This window comes from Lolium rigidum, chromosome 3 (assembly GCF_022539505.1).
Source record: "Lolium rigidum isolate FL_2022 chromosome 3, APGP_CSIRO_Lrig_0.1, whole genome shotgun sequence".
NCBI classification, from domain to species: domain Eukaryota; kingdom Viridiplantae; phylum Streptophyta; class Magnoliopsida; order Poales; family Poaceae; genus Lolium; species Lolium rigidum.
The window spans coordinates 51,369,087-51,391,427 of record NC_061510.1 but is presented as its reverse complement, the minus strand read 5'-3'; the positions used below and the strand labels follow the sequence as shown (position 1 = coordinate 51,391,427).

Genomic DNA, 22,341 nt, shown 5'->3' with positions numbered 1-22,341 from the left:
GCTCTTGCATCATGTAGTTTAAACCTATTAGTGGAGAAATACCGTAGAGCTTGTTGAAACTGGTTTGCATGATTGGTCTCTCTAAGGTCTAGATATTTTCTGGTAAAAGTGTTTGAGCAACAAGGACGACAGTATAGAGTTTTATAATGCTTGCAATATGTTCTTATGTAAGTTTTGCTATACCGGTTCATACTTGTGTTTGCTTCAAACAACCTTGCTAGCCAAAGCCTTGTACTGAGAGGAAATGCTTCTCGTGCATCCAAAACCTTGAGCCAAAACCTATGCCATTTGTGTCCACCATATCTACCTACTATGTGGTACTTTCTGCCATTCCAAGCAACTACTTCATGTGCTACCTTTAAACAATTCAAAAGCTATTATCTCTTATTTGTGTCAATGTTTTATAGCTCATGAGGAAGTATGTGGTGTTTTATCTTTCGATCTTGTCATTTACTTTTGACGAGACTTTCACAATGGACTAGTGGCTTCATCCGCTTATCCAATAATTTTGCAAAAAGAGCTAGCGCGGGGTTCCTGACCCCCAATTAATCAACCTTCATTAATAATTCTCTTCACATGTTTTGCTCGATTCATCGGTAAGCAACTTAATTTTGCAAATAGACACTCCTTCATGGTATGTGAATGTTGGAAGGCACCCGAGGATTCGGTTAGCCATGGCTTGTGAAAGCAAAAGGTTGGGAGGAGTGTCAACCATAAATAATGAAACTAAAATACATGTGTAAACAAAAGAGAAGAGGGATGATCTACCTTGCTGGTAGAGATAACGTCCTTCATGGGAGCCGCTCTTGAAAGTCTGGTTGATAAGGTAGTTAGAGTACCCATTTCCATTCGTTGACAACAACAAACACCTCTCAAAACTTTACTTTTATGCTCTCTATATGATTTCAAAACTTGAAAAGCTCTAGCACATGATTTAATACTCGCTTCCTCTCGCGAAGGGCCTTTCTTTTACTTTTATGTTGAGTCGGTTTACCTACTTCCTTCCATCTTAGAAGCAAACACTTGTGTCAACTGTGCATTGATTCTTACATACTTGCTTATTTGCATTCATCATATTACTTTGTGTTGACAATTATCCATGAGATATGCATGTTGAAAGTTGAAAGCAAGCTGCTGAAACTTAAATCTTCCTCTCGTGTTGCTTCAATGCCTTTACTTTGAATTTATTGCTTTATGAGTTAACTCTTATGCAAGACTTTTGATGCTTGTCTTGAAAGTACTATTCATGAAAAGTTTTGCTATATGTTATCTATTTGTTAGCAACTATAGATCATTGCCTTGAGTCATTGCATTCATCTCATATGCTTTATAATAGTATGATAGAGATTATGTAAGTAGCATGTCACTACAGAAATTACTCTTTTTATCGTTTACCTACTCGAGGGCGAGCAGGAACTAAGCTTGGGGATGCTGATACGTCTCCAACGTACCTATAATTTCTGATGTTCCATGCTTGTTTTATGACAATACTTACATGTTTTGCTTGCACTTTATAATGTTTTTATGCATTTTCCGAAACTAACCTATTAACGAGATGCCGAAGGGCCAGTTGCTGTTTTTCGTTGTTTTTGGTTCCGAAAAGGCTGTTCGGGCAATATTCTCGGAATTCGACGAAACGAAGACCCAACATCTTATTTTTCCCGGAACCTTCCAGAAAGTCAGAGGGGGACCAGAGGGGAGCCCTGGGGGCCCCACACAACAGGGCCGCGCGGGCTCCACCCTGGCCGCGCCGGCCTATGAGGGGGAGGCCCCGTGGCCCCTCCGACTCCGACTCTTCGCCTATTTAAGCCCTGGTGACCTAAAACATCGATACCGATTGACGAAACTCCAGAAAGACTCCGGGGCGCCGCCACCATCGCGAAACTCCAATTCGGGGGACGAAGTCTCGTTCCGGCACCCTGCCGGGACGGGAAGTGCCCCGGAAGCCATCTCCATCAACGCCACCGCCTCCATCATGCTCCGTGAGTAGTTCCCCCATGGACTACGGGTTCTAGCTGTAGCTAGTTGGTATTCTCTCCCCATGTACTTCAATACAATGATCTCATGAGCTGCCTTACATGATTGAGATTCATCCGATGTAATCGGTGTTGTGTTTGTTGGGATCCGATGGATTGTTACATTATGATTAGTCTATCTATAAAGTTTGTGAAGTTATTGTTGCTGCAATCTTGTTGTGTTTAATGCTTGTCACTAGGGCCCGAGTGGCATGATCTTAGATTTAAGCTCTATACTTATTGCTTAGATTGTATCTACAAGTTGTATGCACATGTCTATGTCCGGAACCAAAGGCCCCAAAGTGACGAAATTGGGACAACTGGAGGGGAAGGCTTAGATATGAGGATCACATGTTTTCACGGAGTGTTAATGCTTTGCTCCGGTGCTCTATTAAAAGGAGTGCCTTAATTTCCGATGAGATTACCTAGAGGCCCGGCTGCCACCGGTCCGGTAGGACAAAATATGTTGTACAAGTTTCTCATTGCGAGCACGTATGACTATATATGGGAAACATGCCTACATGATTAATAATCTTGATGTTCTTTCTTAATGCTATTTCAATCCTATCAATTGCCCAAGCTGTAATTTGTTCACCCAACACTTGTTATTGGAGAGTTACCACTAGTGTAGATAGCTGGGAACCCCGGTCCATCTCTCATCATCATATACTTGTTCTACATGACATTGGAAGTAGTATCAACTATTTTCACGGTGCCATTGCTCTCATATTACTGCTACTCGCTGCTGTGTTACTCGTTACTACTCGCTCTCATATTACTGTCTGCTTTCACATCACCCCTGTTACTAGTGCTTTTCCAGGTGCAGCTGAATTGACAACTCAGTTGTTAAGGCTTATAAGTATTCTTTACCTCCCCTTGTGTCGAATCAATAAATTTGGGTTTTACTTCCCTCGAAGACTGTTGCGATCCCCTATACTTGTGGGTTATCATCCTCCCACTATCTCCAGAATGTATTACTCCTATCTTGTGCTTGCCAAGCTATTCCGTGAGAATCTCATCAGCAAGTCAGGAGATTCAAGTGAATGCGGTGCCTACCATCTGAACTTGATGTACTACTGCCGTCCTGAAAATGTGAAGACCATTGATGGTTGTGATCTCCTCTACTGTGAACTGAGGTGTTCTGTTCGCGAAAGGATGACTCCAAATTATGCTCAGTACGTTCAGCTGCTCATTGATAAGGTTGTGCCAACCCCTTACAATAAGAAAGATCAAAGGATTAAGATGGAACCCTTCAAGATGCCTCAATAAGGAGATAGACCGGAAATCTAGACCATGATGCCTTCTGAACGCCGGTCCAAGGAAAAGCATGACCCTGTTAGCTCCAGCTGCTCTAGGCGCCCTGAGCGTGGTGCCTCACGTTTCTTGACCAGCTTATGGCAGATGTGCAAAAATACCAATGATGTTGCTCATCAAAGCCTTGCCTTGAACCAGGAGACTAGAAGGAGCCAAAATGACTTCATGGCTGCCAGAAACACCCCTGTTCCTCCTCCTGGACCTGAGATGGAGCCTGTGTTTGCACCTACTTGGGATATGCCTCCCATTGATGATGAGATGCTCCAGAACTTTGATCTCTCCATGTACGCTCACGGTGGTCTTCCTCCTCGATATGCTCAGGACCCTGATACTGCTGGATATGGAGAACATGATGATGAAGACAATGAACAGTATGATGATGATGATGACGAGGGTGATGATGATGATGGTGATGGCAGCTCTCCACCCGCGGGGACAAAGTTCTATTGATGGGAGCGCTAGCATCCCTACTCTTTTCTTCGCCTTTTTGGTGTTCTGATGCCAAAGGGGGAGAAAAGAGTAGAGTCTAGGATCACGGGTTCCTTGGTTGCACAAGCCATGCTTGATACTTTTTTTGCTTCTTATTTGGCTTGTGCTTATTTGCTTGCTTTTTTCATTCCAAGAACCATTTGATACTTTTAATAATTCGTGTATGGACAAGTACTTGTATGCTTAATCTCTACGTTAGGATGATTATGCGTTATGCTTATATATCTTGATATTCACATGTCCATACCATGCTTGTTTCCTAAAGATATTGGGGGAGCTTCTCATATTCCACAAATGGTGCACTTTGCATTCAAACGCAAATTCTCCAAGTGCACACATTATGGGGGAGCTGTCTTAATATCTCATATGGAATCAAGGTTTAAAGCTTATCATAACATCTATATGTGACTCTAGCTCGGTTTGTCATCGTATACCAAAAAGGGGGAGATTGTAAGGGTATTTTACCCTTATATATTATTTCGGTAACTATGACACCGTGCTAGAGTATTTGGTCTAATACATGTCTACAAAATTATTCCCAGGTATTAGTCAAAGAGGTATAATGGTGTATCAATGGAACAAGAAGGTAAAGGGAGACCCCCCCACTTCGATGAAAATCAACAAGGGTACTTCAGCTTCTGGCCGGCCAGTGGCCCGGTCAGACCGGCCATGGCACCGGCCAGCCCGGCGCCGACCGGCCCCTGTACTGGTGCCAACCGGGGCATGTCCAGTAAGCCAGGCGAGTTCTCTCGGTCGGGGTCCAGTCCCTGGCCCGGTCTAGACCGGCCTGGTCCGGTCATACGCCAGGTTGGACCAGGCTGTGGACCGGGCACCCCGGTGCCAACCGGCCCCTGCCCTGATGACAACCAGGCAATGTATTGTGGGACGATTCCCAGCTCCGGTCAAGCCCCGGTCCCAGCTCCGGTTTGGACCGGCCGGTCTGGTCACAGGCCCAGTCTGACCGGCCCGTGCGCCGGACCGTCCGGTCCTAGACCCGGTTGACCGGGTTCCTCGAGGAAGTTGCTGAGGTGGCAAGTCATCAACGGCCATATTTCAAGTGACACTATATATACCCCTTCTCCTATCTCTGAAGGGTTAGGCAACACACTATAAGCTGTTCTTGAGCTCGATCTCTCTCACATACTCCATTGTTAGAAACACCAAAAGCCTCAGATCTACCTCCTCCTCCACCCAAACTCAAATCCCTCCGGGGAAAAGATAGAGGAGGCCCCGGTCTACCGTTCTACCAAGCCAAATCTTATTCCCCCTTGTATTCATCAAGAAACTTGCTCTCTAGGGTTCCTTGGAAACCCTAGGTGGGCAAGAGTGGTCCGGAAGCATCCGGGCTGTGGATTTCCTCCTGACAAGATTGTGAAGGTTTCGAGGCTACCTCAAAGTCTACCACAAGTGAGTGAGCTATTCCTTCGTGGCATAGGCTCCAAAGAATAGGGTGAGCCTTCGTGGTGTTGGGGAATCCTTCGTGGGACTTCCACCCCTCCAAACGTGACGTACCTTCTTGCCAAGGAAGGGAACACGGGAATAAACCCTCATCTCCCCGTGCTATCGGTTATCTCTAACCGAACTCCTTACTTGTGATATAACTGCATGTGAGAGCCTTCGTGCTCGAGTTACTTGTGTCCTCATATAGGTTGTCTCACCTAGTTTGCATTAGGCTCACCTTTATATTCCGCAAAGCCAAATATTGCAAAGAAAGAATTAAAATCTGTAGAAACCTATTCACCCCACTCTAGGTTTACCATCTCTGAACTTTCAGTCGCGAAAAATCTCTTGGACGCAGAGGCAATGGCAAGGTGAAGGCAAAGGTAGTAGATGAGGAGTGCGGCAGGCATAAAAGGTTAAAACTAGAATGCCCCCCTCTTATAATGAAAAATGGTTGTGGATCGTTGCTGTTGAATCCACATCAAGGGGAAGTGGGCGAGGATCTAATCGCACTCATGTTAAGGAGGGAGACAAACCGACGGCCCATTACCCCCACTACGCACGACAAGGAAACGCCTCGGTCAATGCAAGGATCAGTCATTTCCTAACAAACCGCACAGTTATAGGGTGGACCATTAGGTCATGTCCTGTCAATCGAGCCGCCGCATAGGCCACGTCACTGATGATGTCATCAAAAATATCGGCTCCTCGTTTGTAAAGCATCCAAAGAAATCTAGATCATTGAGTTGCTTGACTTGAGTCCACGCACGGTTGCAAGCATCCGTCCCTAGACTCGGGGGCTACTCCCATCAGGAGCGCTGGACGCGGACCCGATAAAAACTACTGAAGACGAAGGAAAACAAACCCGAAGGTTTCAGAAGATCCAAAATCGAGCCCGAGGACTTGATCCTGAGTAAAGTAACGTTGTTTTGCCATCGGAAGTTAACTAGCATCGATTTATCGAGTAAGACTGGGCACGTTACTTCTATCCCTTACGTAGTATCATATTAAACGACTTCAGTGGAAGTTTTTGAAGACCCAATATATAAAAAGATATCGGATGATGAAGGCAATTCAGAAAGCATCAGCATCAGAATCTTCGAGTAGAACAACTTGAGTCTACACACGGTTGCATGTATCCGTCCCTCGACTCGGGGGCTACTCCCATTTGGAGCGCTGGACGCGCACCCGATAAAAAGCAGTTTCGACTTCAAAGTGATGAAGAAGGATCAAGTCTTTTCAACAGCTATGGACATTCGGATGAAGGCAATTATAGTCCCTATTCAAAGCTTTACTTCAGCCAGTCACTTGGGGGCTACTGATGTGGGCATTACCCTTCGGGTAATCAACATTAGACTACTTCCTCTGGCCCAACTAGGGGTCCATGAAGATTTCCCAACAAACCAAGGTGGGCATATACGTCAGTTCCAGCAAAAGAGACCTACCCAAAGAAGGATTCTTGATGAAAAAGGCAAGAAGACGCTATACAAGAAAAGACTAGAATAGATCTCATTGTAACCTAGTCGAGTCCGGACAGAACTCTCGGGACCTGGCCTGCTTTATAAAGTCCAGGAGAGGGTCTGCCGAGACACAACTTCAATACATGGATCCACCGCAAGTTAAAGCGAGAACCCTAGAATCTTCGCCTCCCGGCGAGACAACCACCAAAGCCTATCGGCTACCCCATTGTAACCTGATATACTCGATAATCAAGATCAGACAAGCATGAAGTAAGGGTTTTACCTCATCAAGGGCCCCGAACCTGGGTAAATCTCTCTCCCCGTTTGTTTGGTATCAGATGACTCGTGCTAGCCTGCAGGATTCCGTCAACCCTAAGCCCCTCATGGTGGGCATTGCCGGGGAGCACCCTCGACACAAGGACTCCTTGGATTAAACGATACATGTTTGGGGCTAGGGGTAGGATGCATGAGATTAAACAATACCACAAACCCATTTTGGGGGTTTACACTATTTTGAGGTTTGGGGGTCTATAGAAGCACAAGCCTTTGGAAATTGGCTAAAATGGGGTGGACCGTAGGTTTAAAATACTTATCATGCTCGAAGTGTTTGATGTTATCTGGTCGCTCTGGCTATGTAGAGATCAGAAGGATTTTAATGAGAAAAATTCAACTCTTTTGCAAGTTATCTACCGAGGAATCGTTTTGCCCTGTTCGTGGTCGTCTCTACATCGTGTGGAGGACCGCGACCTGTTTACGGGGTGTCTACATGGTTGGTGACACGGCGAGGGAATTTTTTTACCCAACATGGGTGGCAGCATAATCTCAGGGTTGGACCTCCACCACTTAGACGGCGATACAGTTTCCTTGATGATTATATGTACTGAGTCTATTTTTTATTTTTATGTATTCAGTTGATGGATTTGGAGCGACTGTGTGCATCTCAGTTATGCAGAAGCCGGGTGTAGTAATAAAAGTACCCTTTATCGAAAAACAATGTATGAGTCTTTTTCTAATGGTTCCTCGTAGATAATGTTACGAGGACACAAATCCTTGACTTGTGTACGGCTCGGCTGATGACGCGGTTCCACTAGTCAGGGGCTAGTGATGCCAATCTGATAGTACTATCTTTGGTAAAGGAGCTTACAAAGTCAGACAAACCCACTTTGAGACGCAACGAGCAAGTTTTCATTGTTAGCCTCAAGTCTCAACCAATGCACATGCCATGTCCTAGATCGGAGGTCCTAGCATGACCCCAATTATATATTAACTTACTTATGTTCTATTAAACGCTAATCTGTAACTGGGTAGTTACAAATTAGGTAGATTTAGGTTTTGTCGGGAATCAAATTGTGTGGTGTGGTTGACCGAGATGGAATTCTCCCTCCACTTAGCAAGATAGTACTATTTTGGGCCCTCTAAGTGATCTCATTTTTTTTGAAAGGAATACTGTCTGCGTCCCTAGAGACTTGAATCTGAGTGGCTGGGTTGTACATCCACTTCCCTAACCAAGTGAGCTAGGCTCACTTCTTTAATGATCTCATTCAGAAAGAATGACCGTGCAACTCGGTTAAGAATTTACTCACACTAAGAGTTAGTCGAGTGAATCTATATGATGAGATCAAGATGGGAGGTCGAGCTACTAAAAGGATAACAAACACTCTCCCTTAACTTGACAATGTATATCATGAGGCAAAGGATGTGCGACATAAGACAAATTGTGAAGATTCGTTTGGATGACTTTATGATGCTCTGCTAGGAGCTGCTACTAGTTATTAACTTGAGGACTCGAATCCATGGTGGGATACATTGGAGGAGTAACTCTAGTCGTGTAAAAATGATCATGAATCTACAGGGTCAGACACTTAAGGGGATGATATCGTTGGATTTAATCTAATTGAAATAGGTCAACTATGTTTGGGGAACGAGCTATGTAAAAGAAAAAATCGTGCAACTTCAAACCAAGATCACTATCGAGGTGTACGCAACTAGGTTATGTTATAGAACATTAGACGACCATGTCACCACCATGGAGTTGATGACATTTATGGTGAAGTCCATCGACTCCCGATGCTAGGTTATACCTCCCAACATCGAGAGTTTTTTCCTCACGATGATCGACAAGAACAATGTCAAAATAGACGATGGTTCTGAGGTATACATGCGTACTAGTGTTGTGTCACGATTTCATCGCGCGATTTCACACAATAACGATGCACAGAGACAACTTGATGAAGATCGTAGCCTCCAGCTTTGCCTCCAGATTAAATCCGGTTGGAGAGGTAGAAACCGGTAGTGTTTTCGCAAGATGTGGGGTGCCTAGGGAACTTGGTTTTGGCTAGAGGTGGCAGTGGCCAAGCCGCCAGGGGAGCACGAGGACGAGGTGGTTGGGTTCTAGGGTCCCGCCTCCGGAGCCACCCATGGGAGCAGCCCGAGAGGGAGGGATGGGAAATTCTTGAGCAGGCATAAGCAACACTTATTTTTGACATCTAGCAATGCATAGGTTGATATATAAAGGTTCATGCTGAAATGGAAGCACACGTTAATAAAGTGAAAATATCCTTTCATTTCACACGCAAGTTGACCAAGGGAAAGTATTATTCTACTTAGAAAAAGTTTATCTTTACAAGTTAAATTTTGATCACGTGATAAGCCTTCATATGTGTAGACACTAAGACAGTAATACGAAGCATCGTAGTTCTTATCTTCAAGGCTTTTACTTAACTTTTGCATTTTCCTTAGTAGACTTCAAGAACATGCTACACCATATATATATCATGGCATTGTAACTCAAATGCTTCAAACTTTGATCATTATGTTTGTACTGCACAAGGTTTTGAAGTATTTCTTTTTGACAATTCCGGGCACGGCAGATTAAAAGCGCGCTTTAATGGTCTAGTAAGGACGTGTTCAGCAACAGCCCAGCTTCCAGCTTCTCAAAGATTCTATGTGGAGCAGTGCCGAACATATCAGCTCCTCAGAGCTAGATCCGCGAAGCTAACCAATTTTTGTACACAAAACGTGAAGCGACCCTTTTGCAAATCCGCGGAGCAGCAAACCATGGAGCAGTGTAAAATTACAATTATTTGCCACCGCGAAGTGAACATACCGGTTCATTCCTCGCCAGACAAACATGTCAAAGAGCGCACGGGAGCGGCGACGCGATTTGTTCCCCACCATGCGAATCCTAGCGGCACCAGTGCACCACAATCTCCATCCCCGGCGCCTCCCCTGCTTCAACACCGCCGTCTCCGACGCCACCGCACCGTACTCAAGCTCCTCGCGCCACCAAAGAGCTTGAGCCCTCCTGCTCATCCTCGCGCCGCAGAGTCCCTGACCTCCTCCGTCCCCATTTTCCTCCTCGCCGCCGGCCCCAGTTTAGGCCCTGAGAGAAGCTCGGACCGTCTCCACGCCAGCAGCTAAGCTCCTCCGCCCCAGGCTTGATCCCGTGGGGATACTTCGCATGTGCTGCTTCGGGAGCTCGCGATTCGTTCTGGGTGGGGCCGTTTCCGAGAGGCTATGGATGGTGGAGGGGGGTGGATGGCTCCAGGGTGAGGCCGTGAGGGGAATTGATGGGAGGAATCGATGAAGCCATGAGGGGAATTGATGGGAGGAATCGATGAAGCCTTGGAAGAACGACAGGGAGGAAGATGACCATGACCGTGCTGCTCATGTGGGCTCTATTTTTCCTACATAAATGGGCCCAAAACAGAATAACGATCTCCTAGCCCAATTAAAAACTGCGGAGCTGCACCGAACGTTTGGTGCTCCGATCCAGACGCTGGAGCTGTGCTTATGGAGCCGGATCTCAGGATTTTGAGAAGCTAGGCTGTTGCTGAACACGCCCTGAACCAAAGCTAGGATGGACTACACATTTGTCGAGACACTTAATTTAGGCTTTAGTGATAACAAGAAAATCATATTTCATTTAGATGTTCAAAGAACCCTCGCCCCCGATACTTCTCATATCTAAGCATCAACGTTCGTCCAGAATCATCGCCAGTTTTCCCCAATATTAGCCTCCAATCACGTCCGTTCCCTTCGCTTTTTTCTCCATATTTTTTAGCATCATTTTCATATGAGTTCTGGGAAAATATAAACTTTTTTTAATTTTTTTCTTTCAAATCTATGATTATCTTCTTTAGATCTTGGATTTTTTTTCTTATTTCATCAAAATCGAACAGATAAAACCGAATTGTTTTTAAACATCCCGCAGAAAAAAGAGGAAAATAGAAGAGAGAGCCAGACGATCGAGCTAGTGGTTGAGTCGTTGCCCCGTAACGGACGCTGGGACGTCAAATAGGAAGAGCCGCCTCATCTGACCCATTGGTCTCTCAACTTTGGGCCGGGTGAACAGCCCAGCGGGTTGACACGGGCCATTTCCCATGGTTTATAACCATCGCTAAGGGGAAACCGTTAATGGGTCAGGCCCATTAGTTCGGTTCTTTAAAAAAAGTCCAAATTCGAAATTTCTTTAGATTTGTAATTTGGTCAGAATTGAAATTTTCTCATATTTGAAAATTGCTTAGATTTCAAATTTGACCAGATTCGAAATTTGCTCGGATTTAAAATTTGCCCAGATTCAAAATTTGCTTAGATTTAAAAATTGCCTAGATTCGAAATTTGCTCAGATTTGAAATTTGCCTACTTTAAAATTTGTTCGAATTTAAAATTTGCCTACTTTAAAATTTGTTCGAATTTAAAATTTACTTGACTTTAAAATTTACTCGAATTTAAAATTTGTTAAAAAAGAAAAAAAGATTGAAAAATCAGACAAAAACAGAAAGAAAACCAAAACCCAAGAAAAACCAGAAGAAAACTCGACAAAAACCAAAGAAACCCGAGGCCTACTGCTCCCTGCCTGTTGATGGGCCATGGCCCAACCCGATGGTTTGTACCCATCGCCCGATTCCGCATTCCCATCGTGGCCACTTGATGTGGGTGACCGCCGAATAGCCCAAGAATATAATCGGAAACATTTAGCCCAATCCGGTTGAAGCCTAATCCGGCCAAGTCAACAACTACCGTTCCGTTACCGTTCCTCCTCTTCCTGTACATCCGCTCGTATGGGGACTTTCCGCCATCTCCGGGGACCTGGAGCTCCAATTCGCGCCCGGTGTACCGCAGATTCCTCTGCGATGCCGATCCCGCCGCGTCCAACGGCGGGAACCTTTCGGAGATCACCCCTCCGCAGCTGGACAACCCCTCCGCCTCGTGCGCCGGCATCGCGCGCCACGAGGGTTTCAGCTCCCAGTGCGACTTCATCCGGGCCCACCCGCAGTGCAGCTCCGGCGGGTTCGTGGACTACCTAGACTTCTTCTACTGCAGGTGCGAGAGATTCAGGGTGATTGGCTACGCTGTGCTTGCGGTGTGCCTGGTAGCCTTGTTCTACATGCTCGGCAACACGGCCGCGGACTACTTCTGCTGCAGCCTCGAGAAGATGTCGGCGCTGCTGCGGCTCCCGCCCACTGTGGCTGGTGTCACGCTGCTCCCATTTGGTAACGGTGCTCCTGATGTGTTCGCCAGTATTGCGGCGTTCATGGGGTCTGGCTCCGGAGACGTGGGGCTCAACAGCGTGCTGGGCGGAGCGGTGTTTGTTACCTGCGTCGTTGTTGGGGCGGTGTCGTTGTCCGTCGCAGAGAAGAATGTGCAGATTGATTGGAAGTGCTTTGTGAGGGATGTTGGATTCTTCCTCATCACTCTGGTCGCGCTCTCTATTATATTGGTCGTCGGGAACGTGACTTTCTGGGGAGCTATGCTGTTTGTGTTGATTTATGTGGTCTATGCATTTGTGGTGGCTGCAAATGAGTTACTAAGGAAGCATGCACGGATGCTCAAGTTTGATCTAGTCACACCATTGATTCCTGTGCGCGCAAGTATTTTGGCGCAAGGAATAGAGGAGGATGACTCTGTCTACAGTTCACTTCTCGAGGAGGATACAAGCAGGGGCGGAGCTACACCCCGGGCAAGAGGGACCATGGCCCGGGGCGCAGCAATTTTCCCCGCCTACTATCAGCTGCTTTGCTGCCGCTGCAGGCCCGCCCTGCATGGCCGCCTCCATCCCTCCTATGCGGGAACGGAATTGCCGGTCGACGCCGCTCGAGTGCTGGTGCGGTGTTATGACTGTACTCTACGACTATGCTTTTCCTAGTACGCTCCACTCAATAACTGGACTAGGTAATTGACTCGGCTTAGGTGCGGCTCCTCCTCTGATCAATCTAGCTAGCACGTAATTGACTAACTCTATTCATCTCTGTGTCTCAGTTAAATTTATTAAATGATTGTCCACAAATGAAAAGAGTATTATCTTTTTTTATCCTTTATTACAATTTTTAGTCTTTTGTGATCTTTTATTTATGTGTTGTTGGATCCAGTTGAAACTATATGTTTATTTTCGATGAGTTTTTTTAGAATAGTTTTTCTAGGCTAAGTTTTTGTCTCTCTACACGTGTTGACTTGTCTTCTCGTCTTCCCGTCACACGTGAGAGGGGGTGTTGAAGTGTATAAGTAGATTGCCTAGCCCTTTCCATCAGTTCGGACTTTTGGTTCAAGTGGCTAGTGCATGACACTTCTCCAGCTGTTTTTGTTTTTGGAGCTGCCCTTGACAATTCCAAGAAAATTGACGATTCCAATAGTTGAGCAAGACCGCTGGTCGAAACAATATGTTGTTGCAAGTGCTGGCTTGGCGCCTCTTCTTTTGGCATTTCTGTGGAACAGTCAGGATGGAGTTTCCACGGGGGCTAGCATTGCATCGTATGTGATATCTGGTGTCTTCGGGATTGCACTTGCTGCTCTCGCTTTCAAATTCACCAGTCCTGATCGCCCTCCAAGGAGATATTTGTTCCCATGGGTATGTGGAGGATTTGTCATGAGCATCACTTAGTTCTATATCATTGCCAATGAGCTGGTTGCACTGTTGGTTGCATTTGGAGTGATATTTGGGATTAATCCTTCAATTCTTGGGTTAACGGTGTTAGCATGGGGCAACTCGATGGGCGACTTGATGTCAAATGTTGCCTTGGCAATGAATGGAGGAGACGGTGTGCAGATTGCTATGTCTGGATGTTATGCAGGACCTATGTTCAACACACTTGCTGGCTTGGGAATATCAATGCTGCTTGGAGCTTGGTCAACGGCACCCAACTCTTATGCTCTTCCGCAAGACAGCTCTCTTATTTACACGATGAGCTTCCTAGTTGCTGGATTGATCTGGGCTCTTGTTATGCTGCCATGAGGCGACATGCGGCCTAACAGGACCCTTGGAGTTAGTCTCATTGCTCTTTACTCCGTTTTCCTTTTCATTAGAGTAAGCAATGCGATGGGAATGTTGCCACTTCCAGGCTTGAATTAGATGTTTGTGTTTATTGTACATGATTGCCATTTGTACAAATGAAATGGAGTTATACACTGTTGCTGTTTTGTTAGCCTCAAGTTCAGTCCTATTTTGTCAGTTGCTAGACAACAAACCAGAACATGCCTGCAGCGGGTATACATAACTGTAAACCAATCACCTTGCATAGCAATAAATTTATACTTTTGCAGTGTGGACTACATTTTCCCCCTTATTTTGCACAGTTGTGTTACCTTTTAGTTTACTTGCTGTAGGGCTGCTGCTTTTTTTCACTGACTAATGCCTTGTAGTCACCTTAGTTATTTTTGTGTAGTCAATTAGCCTAGTTTACAGCCAAATCGAAATTGACAGATCGAGAGTCGTGCGTTCCAAACATGGCCGAAATAGGAGCATCTGGATGGGAGTTTCTTTGAAAATGTAGTGATAATTCAACGGGTCGAGTCAGGAATGACACAAGTTTTAACTATGTCATCTTCCAGTTTTTAAGACGAATCAACCAATCCATCACAGAACCGACCAATGCATAACAGATTTGACAAATAGTGTTGCACACGGCATGTGCAACATAACGGGTTGTTTGGGGCAATTGGGTAGTGGCAGATCTGATAGCCAGTGATCCTGAGGCCTTATACGGTGCCAGTGTTTTTGTGTGTGTTTGAGGAGTGTTTTGAGAGGTGTTTTGGGTGAAAACACCAACAACCCAAAACACTACAAAACCCGTTTCATTTAAAACACTGGTTTTATAAACTAGTGTTTTCAAGTGTATTCAACATAAATGGATAAAGTACAATCTTTTTTGACAGTTTAAATTAGACTTGTATCACAAATAAAAATCTAATCTTTTTAGCACACTAGAATAGATAGAAATTCAATTATTACACAGTAAATATCTTCAGGCATGGTTCTGAGCAAATAATGACACTAGGTAGCACCAAGCAAAGAAGTTCGCAGGGCTGTCTTCCTACTGGGAAAATATTAGTCCATCTCTATCTGTTGTGACATCTACCTGGGGACATTCATTCATTGTTTTCACAGAGCTATCCCAAGCACTCCACTTCATAGCCTGCAAACCAATATTGCAGATCTTTGAAATCATCCAAACAGCAGTAATATATCAGGGTACCATGATAAGGGAAGGCAAACAAAAAAAAGAACAAGGCAGACAAGTAACCAACTAAGGTAAGGTAGTAGTAGCACACAAAAAAGATGGGTCGGCTGACAGCACATGCATTACTTTCTGGTTCGAATCCGCAAAGGTCTTGCACTGCAACCTATCGAGGGCGGGACAAATGTTTCTTTCAAACCATGTAGAAGAACTGCATGTGTTATACTATGATGAAGAAATGAATGGCAAAGTGAAGGTCAAAGTATACATTATAAAACAAAGAGAATTCTATCTGAAATTATGTGAAAATGTGTTTGCAATTGTGGGTCAAAATTTGACAGTTCAGCCTGCCTTAATGAGCAGTTAAAAAACACTGCCCTTAGAAAGCCACGGGTACCAGTCTATACGCTGACAGCTTGTTATGTCTCCAAGACAGACCTAATAGAAACACTCTTTCAGGGCGCCAAATGACAAGTAAACATCTCAAAAAACACAAGTGTTGTTCTGCAAACCAGCAATATGACAGGGTCATCATTTACTGAACACCATGGGAGGTGCAAATACTCTCTCTGTTTCATTCTATAGTGCCTATAGTTTTTTGGCACGGAAATTAGCGCAAGAGTATTTTTTACACAAGACCCCTAGCTGAACGATTTTAGATCAACGTAAAATTTGGAAAATCCATATCTTACTAACTTACCATAACAAATTTGGGAGCTGAACGATTTGGGAGCTGAACGGGGAGGGGGTAATTGAAAAAAAGCTAAGCTACAACCTTATATTCTGAAACAAATGTCAAAAATCTATAGGCACTATAGAAAGGAACGGAAGGAGTAGTACTTAGCTGAGAGTTAAAACACATCCTAGATATAAATTCACATGAACAACGATGTACTGCAAAGAACTGCATGGCAAGATACGAACTGGAAAAGCAAAGCTGCAAAAGCTGTAGTAGGAAGACTGTATTTTCATAGAATGAAGACTATCTACTTCGACAATGAGCCCTGGATAACCTTAGGACAACATAAAAGCAAGACATGTTACACTGAACATTTTCATTAAGATTCAGTAACCTAGTCATGAAAAGTACAACTACCTATCAGCATTCTGCATTGGCAAGTGAAACAGCTTTGGTCAAGAATGGGACTTGATGAGCTGCGCCAACATATGTGTACGTTGCAAAATTCCAAAGAGGTGGTGCAGAAAATCCTAGAACTGACACGTGACAAGAAGATCCAAATCTGCTGTACCATATGGTGTTGGTGGTTGAGTTTGAGTAGAAACAAGCTAAATGCAGAGGGAAAAGGAATCTCTGTTGATGAGATTTTGAGACAGGCTAATCATTGGGTGTTGGAGTGCAAGCAATATTATCTGAAATAGGAAGGAGAGAGGGAGACCAGAGTTGAGCGAGTTGCCTGTAGGTGGATACCAAATTGGCACTCTGCATTGGCTCTTCAACTAGGAAACAACTTTTTCATAATACCAAATAGAGTTTCTTTTTACTAAGGCATGCCACAACACTTCTACAGAAAAAGGCTAGTTTTATTAGGACGCCATGAAATCATGCATGATACCTACAGAACACCTATATAAAGTTGACACCATACTCGCGTGCTTATAGTTACGGTTTGACTCGAAAAAAGGTGCTTGTTTCCCACTGTTTTATGAATGTGATGGATAAATGTGCTTGAGGGGAAATAAACCTGCAGTTGGGTGCTGCTGCATGTGTACAACAAATATTACCTAAACAGTGTATGGCTGGTGCAATCGCTGCCTTTTTGACGGTTGCGGTGGGCCAGCCTAAGTGTAGCTGGCAGCCGTTCCGCAATTGGCCGGTTTGGCGTGTTGATTTTTGAGGCCATCTACCGCTCAATACGTGGGTCTGTTTGGCTGCATGTGGGCCCTGCGCCACTTATGGACGTTGGAGGCGGTCGTGGATGGTCGGGGGTTTTCTTTTGGGAAACGCTTGTGTTCGGCCGACCGATCGCGCTCGCGGATCGGTCGCTCTCGCTGGCGTGCTACGCGCTAGCTCTCACATCTCAGTTCGCTGATTCCTCTGGCCCCCATCTGAGCACACGGGCAGCTGCTAGCTTTTTCCAACCACAGTTTAGCCGGCTCTCTTCATGCATTCATCTCAGTATTCTCACATGCATGGGTTGGACCCATAGGTACTGTAGATTTTTTGGGTTGTGTAGCGTGTACAGGCTACAAAGGAGATTGTATGGTACAAGATGTACCCGATGCTAAAAATGCCAGTCTTTGAAATATTTTTATGTATATATCTATATTTTTTGACCTACCAGTGTCTCGTCTATGTTTGTCTTCCAATATTTGGTCAGTGTTTATATGCAAACAGATGAGGGAGATTCTCCCATACCTCCCGGTGTATGCTATAAAATGTTGGAATTTGATTCTTACGAGGCTATGACTAGTCGGATTAGTCGCCAACAAGCCCGATTCGTCGAGGTGTCTAGTCCAACACACAATTTGGTGCTGCATATGTTCACCTAATATGTTGTAAACCGGTATGAGTTTTATTTGTTAAATCACAAGCGAGATGTTGCAAGGTTTTGTCTACAAGTTTTTTCCTCGGATTTTTTTGATGTTGTATACGTGCTTCTAAATTGTAACAAACATTTATGCCTTTTGTTGTAATATAACATACCAGATCTTGCAAGGTTTTCTAGCTAATTGCGACAAATTCACGTTATTCGGCATGTTGTAAACACATGGTATTTTTGTTGTAAACATTTCAAGATTTTTGTTGTAATATTTGGTATTTTTTGTTGCAAACAAAATTGAGAAAAGGGATTTCTATTTTCGTGCCCTCGGGTCCTTAGTTGTGCTCAGTTTTCCCCAGCTCATTAGTTTTTCCTCAGTTTTACCCAAGCCTTTGTACGAAACCATCACACGTGATGTAACGGTCGGTTGCCCGACGGTTGACCGTTATCTTCGACTAGTGGGGCCATGTAGAGCCCGCAAAGACACGTCGGACCATCCATCTTTGTTTGACCGTAAGCATCGGTGTATCCACGACCAAAACGCGCACGAGTGGGGCTTCGGTATATCGAATGACAAGTGGGCCATGGCGCGATACAATGGGCAATACACGGGTAGGAATAGATTTTTAAACGGAGCTCTACGGCGATGGCACGGAGGAGGTGGCCTGCGGGGTGCCGAGATGAGATCGACGTCCACAAAGAACTGCATGAGGCGAGACCGGACGCATTAGATAGATATGAACTAGACGCGTTTAACCATGCAAAGAAGAGAAGAAATGGTCGACGACATCGACGACTACCTCAAAACTTTGATCGGCCGTGTCCGACACGAACGCGAGCAATGTAGAGAAAACTAGTGTCTCTCCTTTACGGCGTGTATAGATGGGTGCTAGAAGAGTGTGGTGGCGAAGGGAAAGACCTCGCGGTGGTCCGTGGCGTCCGACGCATAGCGGGGCGGCGTGGCCGTGCCCACAGCGGCGTGCATGCATGTTCGGCATTGGCATCAGCATGTACGTTCGGCATTGGCCTCGGCGGTATCTCTGGTGTGTTAGTGATCGAATGAGGGGACGGGATTGACGGTGCATCACGACGGTGACCTAGCAGTGGCGGCGAGCATAGTCGTTCTGACCATGCCGATATCGGCATCGGCATCGTTTGGAGGTTGTGGTGCTCGAATCAAGGTGGGATTTGTTTCTTGTACGCCAAAAGTGATTTGAAACAAGTTTCGTGTTGAAGGTTAGGTAACGAAAGTTTGTAACTAAGCCCAAAATTATACTAGCGCCATGGTGAGGTTCTTTTTGATAGAGCTATACGGTTGGGCAAACTTTTTTGACACTTTTTAGATAGGGTTCCTTGTTGTTACACGTATGGCATCATGTATGGCAAATTTGGGGTCATTTGGAGATGTTCGAAAAAATCACTTTGCTTAAACGCATGCCGTTTCGTCTCACCGAAACCAGCTTTTCTAACAAGGTGATTTTTTCTACATTCTCTAAATGACCTCAAATTTCATACAGCTGATCTTCTATACATAGATAGATAGATGGTTTCGTTTTTACATTTTTCGAACTTTTTATTTCCCTTTATAATACCCAATTGATTTTCAGATTTTGTAACAAGTTATGGCATCATGTATGGCATCATTTTCGCCCTAAATTTCAAATTTTGTGAAACTTTCCCTTTTAGATATTCCTTGTTGTTATAGATATGGCATCATGTATGCCAAATTTTGTTAGGTCTCACTGAAACAAGCTTTTGTAACAAGTTAGGTTTTTTCGACCTTCTCAAAGGGATTTTTTTCTACCTTCTCTAAATGACCTAAAAAATCATACAGACGATCTTCTATACAAAGATAGGTAGATTTTTTGCGTGAAAAGTAATGGCTACAACAAATCGGTGATGGTTTATCATTTTTTCGTGAAAATTAATGGCTACAACAAATCGGTGATGGTTTATCATTTTTTGCGTGAAAATTAATGGCTACAACAAATCGGTGATGGTTTATCATTTTTTGCGTGAAAATTAATGGCTACAACAAATCGGTGATGATTTATCATTTTTTGCGTGAAAATTAATGGCTACAACAAATCGGTGATGGTTTATCATTTTTTGCGTGAAAATTACTGGCTACAACAAATCGGTGATGGTTTATCATTTTTTGCGTGAAAAGTAATGCCTAAAAGAGTTTATAATTTTTAGCGCGTGAAAATGAATACGAGAAAACCGCCCTTTAGCATACTTAGAGAGTGGAAGGTAACCGCCGACGGAGAGAGAGAGAGAGAGGGGTTATCCTGCCCGTTAGATCATACGATCAACGGTCGGCGGGCACGATCCGCGTGACATGGGCTAGACCAATCAGGGCAATGTTGCACGTCTGCGAGAATTTGTGGAGGGAGAGGGCAAAACTGAGTAGTATCAAGAAACCAAGGGCACCTGTGTAATAAACAGTCTAAGGGATTCAAATATGAGATTTAAAAAATGAAAATGTGTGTTTTGTACAATGAAACCCATCTTGGCCTACCTCAAACTATTTGCAATACAAATATACATGAGTGTGAGAATTGTGGCCTCATTTAGACAAAGTATGTTTTGGGGAAAGCTTGTTTTGGGAAGGGCTTATTGTGGAAAACCATGCACCTTCATAGCTACTAGGTGATTTGAGAAGGCCTTTGAGAAGTGGCAATTTGTGGTAAAACTTGATTTATCTATGACTTATCTATGTTTTGAGAACTGGAAATTTGTGGTAAAGACTCCATGAGTATGTGCCACTATTTTTCGGAATTTTTTGCACATTAAATGACTCATTTAACTAGTTAATTCCATTTGTTGACTCGTCCGTTGACCAGCCACTTGAGGGTAAAGCTGAGCATATTGCACTAGCCGGTATTAGCACTCAAGGGGAAAACTGAGCACACAAAAAATGCTAGTATATGACTCGAGGTTATATCTGAGTATATCTAAATTTCCAGGGTTAGACTCGAGGACGCGTGTTGCGGTGCAGAAATGGAAGACGTGCAATTGTTGACGCGTAGACGCGGGTCGCGGTGCGAAGTCGAAGACGTGCAATCATGGACGCGTGTCGCATTGCGGAAGTCCAAGACGTGCGGACATGCGGCGGTGGACGCGTAGGACGCGGGTCGCATTAACCACCCCTCGCCTTTATAGACGCCTCCTCCCACTATCTCTCGTCACTCTCACTCGCCCACGCAACGACGCCTCTCTCACGTCCCATCATCTTCTCCAAAGCAAAAAACCCTCTCCCTCTCCCTCTCCTCTGCCGGCGAGATGGACAAGGAGAATGCCAATCCCATCGTCCACGGCCCCGTCGGCTCCACGCGCGACGCCTCCCTCCTCGACGCCGTCCCCTCAACGGACGTCGCCGCCGCCTCCGCCGGTGCATCGGAGGCTGCTGCCGCCGGTGGTGGTCAGATCCCGCCGGGATATGACCCCTATGAGCCGGTGCCGTACGTCCCGCCCCCGAACCCCTACGACACCTTCCTGGAGGACCCATGGAGCGAGGTAACTACGGTTTGCTTCCTTTTTTGTTCCCCATTCCTTTTTGAACCCTATTTTTCCTGGTGTAGATGGATCTGTAGATGGATGAGCATTGGGCTAATATTTGCGCCGTTTTTATTCCATTTTGTTGTGATCACTTCTTGATTTCCTTTAAGATTTGGGGTTCGGTCGTTCGGTTAATTTATGCAAGTAATAATTGGATCTCAATCAGTTAATTTATGCAAGCAATCATGGGATCTCAATCAGTTATTTTATGCACTAATCGAAAGATATCAACCGTTTAATTTTGCAAATAATCTGGAATGTGTTCAAGTTCAGATCTAGAATCTGTTTCTTTGCCTATGATGAATCGTTGGGCACAAATTTTTACAGGGAGGGTTCAGCGAACCATTGCTGTGTACAAATCTGTTGTGCGTGAGCTTTGGTTCGCTTACACCTTCCCTGTAGATATATAATCGTGCCCACTCTAACTGAGGCAGACTCTGTTTTTCCTAACTTTGTTATCATGCACGTTCGTCATCGTTGCAACTCATTCACTCATAGTTTCTTTTGATATGGATCGGATGTCCGGCAGCGACGTCGGCGGCGATGACGAGGAGGAGGACGTCAAGACTCGCCGAGTGCTTCGCGGAGGCTGCAGGTCGGCCAGTACATCTCCTACTTCGCCAAGGGTGTCTACAGGTGCCCCTTCGCACTAGGAGACTCGGCGACACGAACTTCAAGCTGCCTCGTCACGCATGCCGAGAACATCGGCAACACCTTCCCCAAGGTCGGCATGACGGTGAACGTCTACTCCTTCCGCGCCAAGCACGGGCGCTTGGCATGCACCTCCGCGGCATGCAGCGGGTGGAGATCTCCGCCGGGCGCATGCCTCCGCTCAAGCCCAAGGCTCCCAAGGGGAGCAGCAGCAACAAGTGGAGGGAGAGCCAGATGGGGTAGGCGAAGTCTTGGACGTGTGCTGCTGCTGCCTCCCATTTTGTTGTTGGGATCCCTTTGTTGTTAGTTAGGGATCCCTTGTTGTTATGTTGTTTGTATGATGGTGCTGTGAAGAACCTAGAACCTGTTACTATGTTGGCTGATGTGTATGCAGCTTATTATCTAGGGAGGGATCCCTATTATCTATCCCTATTCTACTATATTTTGTTGGCCCTAC

At 45.0% G+C, this 22,341-nt stretch overlaps 1 pseudogene; it reads left to right on the top strand.

Moving 5' to 3' along the window:
• The first annotated feature begins 2,984 nt into the window (after positions 1–2,984).
• LOC124694826 lies at positions 2,985–14,098 on the top strand (annotated as a pseudogene).
• The last annotated feature ends 8,243 nt before the right edge of the window (positions 14,099–22,341 follow it).